Source organism: Musca domestica, unplaced genomic scaffold, assembly GCF_030504385.1.
Source record: "Musca domestica strain aabys unplaced genomic scaffold, Musca_domestica.polishedcontigs.V.1.1 78, whole genome shotgun sequence".
Classification (NCBI taxonomy): Eukaryota; Metazoa; Arthropoda; class Insecta; order Diptera; family Muscidae; genus Musca; species Musca domestica.
This window is the reverse complement of record NW_026712403.1, coordinates 1,846,991-1,860,671: the sequence shown is the minus strand read 5'-3', so window position 1 is coordinate 1,860,671 and position 13,681 is coordinate 1,846,991. Positions and strand designations below refer to the sequence as shown.

The 13,681-nt window shown below is 35.0% G+C and overlaps 1 protein-coding gene across 1 annotated transcript in view; it reads right to left on the bottom strand.

Moving 5' to 3' along the window:
* LOC109612996 (obscurin-like) overlaps positions 1–9,595 on the bottom strand; it is a 215,120-nt gene extending 205,525 nt beyond the window's left edge. The window contains exon 1 of the mRNA XM_059130658.1: positions 9,252–9,595. The gene's annotated coding sequence lies outside the window, so the exon portion shown is untranslated. The remainder of the gene's footprint in view (positions 1–9,251) is intronic.
* Positions 9,596–13,681: the final 4,086 nt, after the last annotated feature.

Sequence of the window (13,681 nt, the reverse complement as noted above, 5' to 3'; positions counted from 1 at the left end):
ACCATTGAAATTCCAAAAAGTTCAAGAATTTACACCGCAACAGAAAGAAAATAGACTCAAAAGAGCTAAAGAGTTGCTTCGCTTGGCCGAAAGTGGTGAACTGCCGAATTTGGTTTTCTCCGATGAGAAAATATTCGTTGACCAGCAGTTGGTTAACAAACAAAATGATCGTGTTTACTTGCCAAAGAGGTCATCTGAAAATGTGCAACTTCGGTTGGCCACCAGAACTCAAGCGCCGGCCATGGTGATGGTGTGGGCCGCCATAACAGCCGATGGTCGCTCTTCGCTCGTATTAATCGACCGTGGCATCAGAATAAATGTCGAATATTATAGCGAAAATACTCTGGAGGGTGTATTAAAGCCTTGGGCACGCAAGCATTTTGGCCGCAGACCTTGGACATTCCAACAGGACTCAGCGCCATCGCACTCAGCACGCGCCACCCAAGAATGGTTACAAAATGAGGTTCCTCTCTTCATTTCCAGCTCACAATGGCCACCAAAATCTCCGGATACCAATCCGTTAGACTATTGTGTCTGGAGTATTTTGGAAAGCAGAGTTGGCACTAAAAAATACCAAAGTGTCGATCACCTCTAGCAAGGCTTCGCCGGGAATGGTTCAAAATACCGCAGAGCAACATTCGGGCAGCGTGTAAAGGTTTAATTGGCCGTTTGAAGGTTATAATTCGTGTCAAAGGTGACCAATTCGAACAAATCTAAACTATTCTAAAATTTGATGCTATTTCCGACAATTAAGAAAAAAAATTAAAATTATGGCGTTTGACTTTGTTGCAGTTTTTTTTATCTCAGCCTGTAGGTATTGAAACTTGTAAACCTCAGAAGGGTTGGGCCGATATCTCTCAGCTTCACAACAGATTTTGTGTTTATGGAAATATTGGGCTGTGTGAAATTTGAAGGGAACCGGATGAATACTTTGCATTGATCAAAATTTTTACCCTTTGTGGGGAAGGTACATGATAGAGTTTACCGATATTGTCCATTTTCGCACCTGACATAACACTGATGTAAATATTTGATCCATTCCTGTTCTATTGGGAAAATCGTTTTCTGTGAAAAATTTTATCTTTTGTGAGCGATGCTATTGATATTGTGGGCCAATGTTGCCCATCTCCGAACTCGACTTATGTTTGCAATAATATGACGACGTATTAGGTTTGAATCAAATCGGCCAGACAGACACACGGAAGGACATTGCTAGATCGACTCCAAATGTCCTGGAGCGGATTTGGTGCCATGAGACCTAGGGTCTTAAGACTTTATTTCGATGAGACACGTTTTTATCGTATCAAATGATATATACCCTCTGTAGCCATATAGCTGAGTATAATAATTAAATGTATATACTCAATATGGAAATGCAACTTTAAGAACCGCTACATCCTCTATTTATTAAAAGAAATCCATGTATTTTAAAAGAACTGTCAATGAATTTGACCGCCCCTCAGATAATATTGAGGTTTGATTTTTAGACAATGTCTCCTTACCTATGACAAGAATGTTTCTACGAGTTATGAAGCATTTAAGACATCTAAATGCTGAGTTATTGATGCCGAAATGTCAATGAAATTAAATAAACAAATTGGAGATAATCGGTCAAAATTTAGGTATAGCTCCCATATATACTTTCGTCAAATTTGTCTTATATTGTACACCAAACTTGTAATATCAGTCCAAATAGTCTGGAGAAAATAAGTATGCCAAATTTGATCGAAATCGGTTCAGATATAGATATAGCTCCCATATATATTTTTCATCCGTGTTCACGGATAAGTGAACATGTTTTTATAATAAAAGAGAATAGCGGGGCTACCTAGTGTAGATGAGAGGGATTTGTTAAACTGGGATCTTCTTAATACAGACCACATGAAATAAGATAAGAAAATGTGGTGAGCAGACCTTCGAGTTAGAAATAAATAATACAGAATTTTCAATTGCTGCATGTGTTATGGTGGAGTTAGATTATGGGATGTAATCTTTACTCAGACTGATAAGCAAGTGCAGCATGTTTGCTTGCCACATGTGAGATAGCTATGCGTGTGTATGACCTCCCCCTAAGGTTTATGGTGGCATGGTGCATATGCATGTGTACGGTTGGTATCTATCTCTCTCTCTCTCTCTCTCTCTCTCATTTACACTTAGTTATAATTTAGGTTAAGTCATATTATCACAACTAGTTCTTAAGAAATGTTTTTAATAAATAAATTCAGTGTCTTACAAACGCTCAAATGGAAAAGACGTTTGGTCTTTTAATTGATCCCAATTTACAATCCGATTTTTCATTTTTGTCCTCCGCAGCCGTAATATGCACCCTGTAACAACGATATTTGGGGAAATATATAAAATTTAACTCAGAAATACCCTTGCAAAATTTTATTTTTATTTTTATCTGGATATAAGTCTCATATATATCGTCGTCCGATTTGCCTTTTATTGTGCACCAAACGTGTAATATTATCCCAAATAGAATGGAATTTGGTACTTACGACCAAATTGAGTCTAGAAACCAGTATGTCAAATTTGGTGAAAATCGGTTCAGATATAACTATAGCTCCCATATATATTGTTCATCCGATTTGTTAAATTTGCCCTGCATAGCCGTAATATGAGCTCCGTAGTAACGATATTCGGGGAAATATATCAAATACATCTTAGAAATACCTTTGCCAAATTTTCTCGAGATCGGTTCAGATTTAGATATAGCCCTTATGCATTGTAGTTGAAAATTAGCTATATGGGTTCCGGTTTTTGTATGACCCCTAATAATGATTGCAAACCATTTTATGGTATTTCGAAAACTTCAACTGCATTCTCCAACTGAGAGAAGCAAGCGAAATAGACCCATAGTTACTCTCATAGAATCACTTTCTGAATCGATTTATGCATGTCAGTCCGTCCGTCCATTTATTCTTTTGAAATAAATGCAGGTCGCATTTATTAACCGATTGTTATGAAATTTTCCCAACAATATTTGTTTGGCCCAAGGACGAACTCTATTGAAATTGGTGATAATCGGATCAGATTTAGATACAGCTCCCACATATCTTCAACCGATTTCGAGGTAATTGTGCACCAAATGGCTAATATAAGTCCAAAAGACCTGTATTTGGCAAGTAAATCAAATATAGCTATAGCTCCCATATATATGTTTTATCGGATTTGGGGTTTAAAGTTTCTCACAAGCGTAATATGCACTCTATAAAAATGATATTTGATACTGGACCTGAATTTTGGCCCATCCAACCAAGTCTAAAAGCAAGTACATCGAATTCGGAGAAAATCGCTTTAGATATAGCTTTGGCTCCCATATATAGGTTTCATCCGATTTGGTGTTTAAGTCTCCCACATTCGTAATATGCACCCCACGAAAATGATTTTTGGTATCAGATAACAACAGCCCAGAAATACCTCTGTCAAATGTATCAAGATTGGTTCAGATTTGGATATAGCTCAACCAATTTCGGGTTAACTGTGCACCAAATGACCAATAAGTCCTGAATTTTGGTACATCCGACCGAATTTAGTCTAGGAGCAAGTACATCAAATGTGTAGAAAATCGGTTCATATATAACTATAGCTCCCATACATATATTTCATCCAATTCGTCTTTAAGTCTCTCATATTCGTAATATGCATTCGACAACAATGATCTTTGGTGCCAGATATCTCATAGAGATATCTCCGTCTCCGTCAAATTTAGTGAAAATCGATTCAAAATTGGATATGCCTCCCCGCCCGACTTTTGACTTTTCCTTACTGGTTATTATTGGATTTATTTAAAATTTGGTATCCCCAGTCCACGGATTCAATTTATTTAATTTTTAAATTAAATGAATTTCTAATCAGATCTTGGAATAGTCCCCTTAAAACATCAGACCTCAGTCATTGGTATATAGAGGACATAGATGGAATTGTCCTACGAAACCGACTGTAATATTTTTTCTTTTCTGTAACACAAGCTTTAACTTGATACTGTGGCTATATCGATTTAATGACATTTACAACATTTGCGTTAATGTACAATAAAAACAACCAAAATGCGTGTGAAACGTGGTTTCTTAATTAGATCGGTTCAGCCTCAGCTTCAGCTGGCCCGAAGAATTGAATTTAATGTCACAACCACGAAAAATAAAATACATTTTCTCTTTAATGTTCTTCACAACATTTCATGTATTTCCTGTCTCATAGCATTTTTTTTTTGGGTCTCTGAAAGTCATCATTTGTTGATAAGGCTCTAAAGACGTATTTTTTTGTGTTCGCTGATGTTATTCACTTTGGAAAAAATCCATTTGAAATATGATGATAATTTCAATGACCTTGTCTTCGTGAATCGCAAGACATTTATTTGAATAAACGTAAATGTTACGCGGAGAATTCACGGATTCCAACGAAGTTACAGCTGTTGATGTTCAGTTGGAATGTTAACATTCTGCCAAAAAAAAAAAAAAAATAAGAGAAAATAAATGAATAACAATTCCCATAAATATTCATGTTGTGCGAATGTTGGTATTTGTAGATAAATTTATTTACTCACTCAATCATAAGCTATCGCAGGAAGTTACTACTCTATTACCGTTACAACGTCACGGTTAAGTTATTAGGTGAGATATTGAATTAAAATAATATTTAAAAAAATTATATTTTTATTTAAAAAAATACATGGACAGACGGACGGACGGACATACATACATCATCAAAAGGAAGTATGGGTCTGTCTCGTTTCGTATTGCCTGTTACAAACAAATGCACAGAGACATAATACCCTGACCACCTTGTGGTGTAGGGTATAAAAATTAATGAAAATTAAACAAGCTCCGACATCTTCGAGTATGTTCATCGGTTGTACATCAAGATGGATAGTAAGGGTACCGCCAAATGTTCGGTATTTAAATGCTTAAACCTAACTAGCCCACCAATTCAATTAACATTAGCAGTTTTAAACGTAACTCGCTTAAGTGATGAATTTCGGTATTACTAATAAAATTGCGGTTCGCCTTTTTTAATTTTTAAGCTCCAGTTTTATCTAAGAAAAAATTCCAATTCACCACCCCTTTGTGTCATAACCCTTAATTCATTGCCCTTAAGGCCCCTAAAGACATTAGCCGATTTACTCGAGTCGTTTGTGTTACAAAATCCTTAGCTTTATTCCCCCTCTTTGCATTTTTCTTAGAACTTGATTAAATATCCTTTTCTTCTTCGGCTATCCTTAGAAACAATAGCACATAAAGGAATGACATTAAGAACAAGTATTTTCAATTGTTATAGAATTTTCTGCTTTGACATTTTGCTAGGAATGCCATAAGCAAAAAGATATGTTGCTCAACTTCATTTCCGTTTTCTTTAGACATTTAATGTTCTCTTCGTGTGAAGTCTTTGCGGGTGTAGTCTCACAATTGAAGGCCGTGGTTTAATCGGCACTTCAACAGGTGATTTACACATTCAAAAATTCACACAAACCACATTTACATGTTTCAAATGACTTGTTGTTGTTGTTGGTGGTGATGGTTTTGCTGCTGCTGTTGTTGTTGTATAATTTAAATGCAAAAATAAGCCGAGTGGAAGGCAATAATGGCAAAGTAGAGAGAGGTTGTAACACGGATATGTCGTTTTGCAATGCCATGGCTTCTCCGTTCTCGTTGGCAAAGACATTGAGCAGTGAATGAATGACATCATTTGCAATATAGATTTACATATTATATCAATGGTTCTGGTTTGCCATGCCGTTCTTCGGAATAATATATCAAACGATGTGAAGTTTTAATGCAACACATTTTGGAAATGTTGTTTTCTTTTTAAATATTGCAATAACTTTGTCGAATGCCCAGTGGGGGAAAATCAAAGTTTCATTTCAATCTGATATTCATTTAAATGTTTATTAATTCGATGGAATATTAAAATAACTTCTGGAGATTGCAAGAGAAAAAATGGAAATGAAGGAGAATAAGTTTTGATTAACTATAAAAATTAAATAAAAACAAGTGAAAAAGCGGTACGTTCGGCTTGGTCCATCATTTGGAGAGAATTTGGCAATTTTAAATAAAAAAAAAAAAAAAAAAAAATCTGATAAAATCTTAAAAATACCGAATGCAGCCGTTATATTAGGACCTATACGACAACGTGGACCTGCATAGGCAACTTTTGTCATAAGCCATTAAAATATTCAAATGCGAAACTTGAAAAAAAAAATGGGAGAATAATGTAGATAAAATCATTAAAATATCGAATATAGGAAGGTACGTGGACCTGCACAGATAATTTGCTGTCGTAGGCTATAGTATCCATTTCGAACTTCAAATACAAATCATCAATGTACCGAATATTGGGGGGTGCCGTTATATGGGGGCTATACGAAGACGTGGACCTGCACGGACATTTTTTTCAATAGACTGTATTATCTATTACGAACTTCAAATACCGAATTTGAAATATTTTTCGGTGAATAGTGTCGCTTAAGACACCAAAATACCGAGAATAGGGAGGTACCATTATATAGGGGCTACACCAAAACGTGGACGTAAGTGGCCCATTTTCAATACCGAAAGTCCTGCAGTCATAATATATGTATATTTCAGTAAAATTTTATCAACCTATATTCATTTCGTTCGGAAACTAGAGTGATTTCCACAAACGGACAGACATCGCTAAATCGACATTTTGAGCTGATCAAGTGTATATATATTTTGTGGGGTCTAATATGTATATTTCGGGGTGTTAAAAACGGAATGACAAACTATCTCCCGATATTCGGTATTTTGATGATTTTTGTGACATTATTCACGAGAATTGTTTAAAATTTGGTATTTGAAGTTCGTAATGGATGCTACAGCCTATAACAAAAGATTGCCTGTATAGCCCCCCTATAGCCCCCCATAAAAAGGTACATCCCTATAGTTGTTATTTTTATGATTTTAGCGACATTATTCACCAGAAACGTTTCATATTTCGTGTTTGAATATCTAATAGGTAATGCAGTATATGCAGGTCCAGGTCTTCGTATAGCCCCTAAATATCGATACATCCCGATATTCGGTATTTTGATGATTTTAGCAACTTTATTCAAGGAAATCGTTTCAAATTTCGCATTTGAAGTTCTCAATGAGAACCACAGCCTGTGACTGAAAATTTTCTAACCAGGTCTTTGTATAAGGGGATATACGTACCTTCGTATATTTGGTATTTTGATGATTTAAGCTACATTATTTACCGGAATTGTTAAAATTTCGTATTTTCACTTCGTAATAGGTACTACAGCCTATGACAGAAAATTGCAGGTCCACATCTTCTTATAGATCTTAAAATAACTGTAACTCTCTATTTACTCTTTTCTAATTGTAGAGGGTATTCAAAGTTCGTCCTGCCAAAAACTTACTGCTTTTTGACTTGTTCTTTTACAAAATTTTTAACTGTGGTGGTGGTACCAGAAAAGGTGAACTTATATATTCCAGTTTCACAAGTTTTTATATAGGCAAACATTTTGCCAATTGTTTACTTTTATCAACATCGGACACTTATTTCACTCTTTATTAATGTTCCTACTTTGAACCTGGAAAGGTACCAGTAAGACTAAGCCGATATATTCCATATTCACACAAGATCTGTGGTTTGAAAAAAATTGAGAAGTACCTAGTTTGTAGAAAATCGCTGTATGTGACCTACAATTTTGTCACTTTGTGTGGTCCCCTTTTCGTGGAGGCATCAGAAAGCGTGGTCTGACATATCCCATCTTCAAACCAGCCAAGCTTGAAAAGAATCGCATGCTCAGTTTGCTTTTTAAGAGGGCTAGGGGTATTTGACGGTTTGATGGGATGTGTTGGAGGTAGCAGAAGTAGTGCTTCGATACATCCCTTCTTCATACAAGATCGAAGATATTGGGATTTGCAAAATTTTAAGACATCTGGACTCTTTTTTTTTCACTTTTTTTAAGAACAATATGAAAACAATATATACATTTTGAACCGTTACCTTATGTTACTATCTTCATAAAAGATCTCGACTTAGTAGAAAACTAGGATATGCGAAATGTTAAGACAATCGGACTCTTATTTCAGATGGTATAGAAGTTATGATTATTCAAAATTATTACCCTCTATATGGAGGTACCGGAAAGAGTCGGCCGATATCGACCATTTACTAACCTGTCCTAGTACTGCTAAAAATATTGCAATATTTCACGGTTGACCGATGTCGGATACACCTCCGCTCTATGTGGATCATTCAAATTTAAAGATTTTATACATTTTTACCATTTTTGTGGGTATCAGAAAGTGCCAAATACCAAAATTAGCCATAGAGAACTTGATCTAAGTTTGACAAAAATATTAGGATCTACCAAGTTTCGCATACGTCTTTCGAGGGTTATCCTACACACTAACCGGAGAGATATTTTTGCCGCATGGATTACAAGGAATCTTCATTCGGGAATCGTTCAATACCCTCCACCATTGGGTAAAAAATCGTTTTTAAATAACAGTATCTGGATTCTCCTTCTGCTGGAGATAACATTACAATTTTAAAAACTACAATTGGTGGAACTTGATCGAAGAGTTTTGGGAAGGAGGGAACCTTAAATGTCAAGTTTCAGCTGGCTTGGTTGAAAACTATGGCAGGAACTTTCAAAATGCAGTAAATCAGAAAGTACCGTTTAGGGAATGTACCTAAAGTGGACCAAAATAGCCCATTTTTAATACCAATCAGCCTGCATTTAATATAAACATTTGTGCCTTTTGAAAGCTGTAGTTGCAAAAATCTGGACTCTAGCGTGATTTCAGACTGACGGACTGACACATGTACAGGCAGAAGGGCATCGCTAAATCGACTTAAAATTTTACGCTGATCAAGAATATATATAATTTTTGCGGTCTCCGACGAATATTTCGAGGTTTTTGCAAACGGAATGACAAATGTAATATACCCTTAAGTGCATTGTGGAGGGTATAAAAAACTACATAAAGCCTAAAAGACTCTCAGCTATCCTTCAGTGAAATACTAGTTTTAGAAAAATCTGATTTTGGATTTGACTAAAGTTTTTCAAACTCTATCTAGCACCAGGATTGTAGATATATTGATCACAGGACTCAGTATCAATCACATCTAAATAATGCATGCAATGACCACTCTCTTCAAATAAATCGTTCTTAAATCTTTTTCGTTTTTTTTTTCTTTTTTTTAGTAAAAAATGTGCAGCGACATTAAAAACTCCTGCATATTTTGTAACCAGCAAAAAAAATCCAACTTACCCGAGAAGAAAGCTGGATCTTTTGAACCATTTTGGAGCCTGCCGACCATAATAAAATGACTTACTTATTCCCTTAATGGCCTAGAATCCGCTTATAATTTCAATTTCATTTGCCATTCCAGCGGCGAAAAACTTTCCAGCTATCCTTTACAACGAAGCCATTCAATTATTATTGATTCAAGGGGTAAAGCGCTATGGAGACGAACAATACAAAATGGCTACAGCTACACCTTTGTTTGCGTAGCAGGAAATCCAATGGGAGAACGATGGCAGATATTCTTCGGAAAAAATTCAAATTCAATTTTCTTGTTTTTTCTTCAACTTGGAAAAAAATTATGTATGTGACAAAAAGTTGTTATTTTTATTTGCATTAATATTCATGGCCTTCCTAAGTAGTTAATTTTTACATTATTTTTTTCTGCATTTTTACGGAGCTATTATATAAACAATTTTTTTCATACGCATGATTAAACTAGTTTTTTTTATAACTAATATCGTGTTTTTGGTTTTGTCCTGGTTTTCATGCCCATTGAAATGGTATTAATAAGTTAACATTTTGTAATTACCCTCCGTTGTCATTAATTACAAATGACTGTAAAAGCCATGCAAAGCCCTTGGCGCTGAGATGATGATAACAAAAACAAACGCATTGTGGTGACTTAATTTGTTGTTCTTTTTTAAGCATACATATTATAAAGGATTTTTATGACATACGCACATATACATTTGTATGCTCATTACATATTATAAATACAATTTCTTTGTGGTACTTTTAAATAGAAAATCCGAAAAACATATACACATACGTTTCAGACAAGCTGAAAAAAATATTAATACCACAAGTGGAAGGCTGACCATATCAGCTTCATATCTACAGAAAATTACTAAAACTGGGATTAAATTCAACAGGGTCAAATACTTTGATCCTCTGATGTTCAGTGCCAAGAATTTTTAGAGAAAAACTGTATGATATAAAGAACATCAATTAATGTAGAGCTGCAAATTCCACTTAGTTCTTAGCGAACATTGAATCCTTTGTCACTTTAGCTCGAAAAACAAAATCCTATACATTCTTATGGAACCATACATTCTATATACATTCTTCGTTTTTATAAGTCCCCACTCAACAAGAAAAAATTATTTCTTCAATTCCTAATTTCAAAAACTTCAATTAAGTTTATATGAAATTTAAAATGTATCTATTTTTAACTGTGCGGCTACCGATGATATACAGGGTGAGATAAAAAAAAATAAACTGCAGCAAAGTCAAACGCCATAATTTTAACATTTTTTTTAAATTTTATTGAATGAAAGAAAAAATATTGGAAATAACATCAAATTTTAAAATAAGTTTAGATTTTTTCGAATTGTTCATCTTTGGCACGAATTATGGCCTTCAAACGGTAAATGAAACCGTCACAAGCTGCCCGAATGTTGCTCTGCGGTATTTTGGCCCATTCCCTGCGAAGCGCTTGCTTGAGGTGATAGACACATTGGTATTTTTTTAATGTCAACCTTACTTTCCAAAATACTCCAGACACAATAGCCCATCGGATTGGTATCCGGAGATTTTGCGGGTCATTGTGCGCTAGAAATGAAGCGAGGAACTTCATTTTCTAACAATTCCTGGGTGGCGCCTGCTGAGTCCTGTTGGAATGTCCCAAGGCTTTAATACACAGTCCAGAATATTTTCGCGATAATATTTGGAATTTATTCTGGTCGATTAATACGAGCGGGGAGCGACCATCGGCTGCTATGGCAGCCCACACCATCACCATGCCCCGCGCACGAAGGTGCACATTTTCAGCTGACCTCTTTGGCAAGAAAACACCATCATTTTGTCATCGAAGTGGAGAAAACCAAATTAGGAAGTTCACCACTTTCGGCCAAGCACAGCAACTCTTTAGCTCTTTTGTGTCTATTCTCTTTCTGTTGCGATGTAAGTTCTTGCACTTTTTGGAATTTCAAGGGAATATTGTTCAGCTCCCGAACCATTTTTAGCCCACTAATACCTCTGCCAAAATTTATCGACATCGGATCAGATCTGGCTTAACTCGGTTAAATTTTGGCGGAGGTATTTCTGGGCTATATCTAATATCTAGCACCATACAGGATGAGATGAAAAAACAGCAACCAAATTTTTGCGATATATATCTTCAACCTGTATCCGATTAATTTGGCACCAAATGGCCAATATCAGTCCAAAGTCCCTAAAATTCGTAATATGCATTCGACAACAATGATATCTGGTTCCAGATATCTTAAAGAGCTCGAAAATACATTTGCACAAATTTTATCAAGATTGGCTTAGATTTGGATATAGCTTCCATATATATCCTTATTCCGATGTCAGGTTTATTGTGAAAATAATGGCTTGTATCGGCCCAAATGGAGTGAATTTCTGGATGTACGTTTTCATTTTGTGGAACGCGGTCACGATATATATTTTTTAATAAATTCCTTCTCGAAGTGTTAATGTTATTTGGTATAAAAGATTAAAATGTCTCCGTCAAAATTTAGTGAAAATTGATTCAGAAAAATAAAACTGCTCTAAAGCCAACTGTTGATAGATGGTATGATCTACTTCAAATAAATTATTTTGTTACGGGAGCTCTACTAAATATCCATAGTGGTGTAGGGTATCACATAGTCGGCCCCATTCGACTTTTGAATTTTCCATACTGGTTTAAAAATAGGTTACATATTTATAAAAATATATTGATAAGGTTTTGGTCTATTTTAGATAGGAAAGCTTAATCTTATAAAGCTTGGAAATACCTTTGCCAAATTTTATGGAGATCAGCTAAGATTTGGATATAGATCCAATTTATTTCCTTTATCCGATTTCAGGTTTATTGTACCAACAATGGCTAATACTAGCTCAAATGGTGTGAATTTTGTGTAACTCGGCCCCCTATATATTTTTTTCATAGAATCCTTCTCGAAGTGATATCATGCACTCTATAGCAATGTTATTTGGTATAAAAGTTTGAAATGTGTCCGTGAAATTTAGTGAAAATCGATTCAGAATTGGATATGCTCGCCCCTCATATTATTTCCTTCTGAAATCAAAATATAACTGTTTTAAAAACAAATGTTGATCTACTTTAAATAAATTCTTTTGTTACGGGCCCTCTACTAAATATGTAAAGTGTGAAGGATATCATATAGTTGGACCCGCCCGATTTTTCCGTTTTCCTTCTTTGTTTTTTGTCATCAATTTTCCCGGACTTTTTTCGATTTTCATAAAATTTCGTTTAAAGTGGAAGTTGTCCAAAAAATAAATATTCTAAATAAAATTTCCCTATAAAACTCTTTAACGCTCGCCCGAGGGTAAATTTTTTAAGAAGGAGTTTCTCATACATGGTATATTGTTTTATAGTGAACATTTTATTTTACGTTCAAAACCTGTCAGTTGACCGCCTAGATCGTGGGACCTTTAGACTATTTTAATTATATGATATAAATGTAGTCAAACGTACATGAAACCTACCACAATATTCCAGAATTGCGTATTAAAAATTTCTACCGTTTCATGTTTCTGTATTAAAGTCTATTTATAAAATTGTTGACTTTTTCAACAAAAGTGGTTTCTTGATAACATACAAATTCTGAAAAGTATTTATTAATTCATTAGGTTAAATATCAACGACATAGAAAATTGCCCACGTATATGTTTATAGAACAATTATGGAATAATTTCGAAAACATAAAATCTTCGAATTTTTACACTCCTATACACCACAAATGACGCCTAAGCTATTCAAAGCTGTAGGTTTCAAGCCAAAAGGAATTGTATTACAACCGTACGTTTTGTATTGAAAGAACAAACCATTTTCCAATTCAGTATACACTGAATATCCTTAACATACGACTCCATTACAAATTATAAAACCAGTAAGGAAAGCTCAAAAGTCAGGCGGGGCCGACTATATGATACCCTACACCAGTATGCATATTTAGTAGAGCTCTCGTAAAAAGGTTTATACAGGGCATTACAGAGCTCTATGAGATATGTTGTACAAAATCAAAATCTATCTAATTCTATTGTGCATTTTACGAACTATAGCTATCTCTGAACCGGGTTTCTCCAAATTTGACGTATTAGCTTCTAGACAGAATTCGGTCTTATGTACGAAAATTCAGGTGATTTGGGCTGATATTGACCATTTAGTGCACAATTAACACGAAATCGGATGAAGATACATATGGGTGCTATATCCAAATCTGAACAGATTTTGATAAAATTAAAATCGACTATTTTTGGGCTATATCTGATATCTGGTACCAAATATCATTCCTGTGAAAAGTATATTACGAATGTAAGGGACTTGAAGAGCAAATCGGATGAAACATATATATGGGAGCTAGAGCTATATCTGAACCGATTTTTACTAAAATTTGTGTACTTGCTTATAGGCTGGTTTCGGT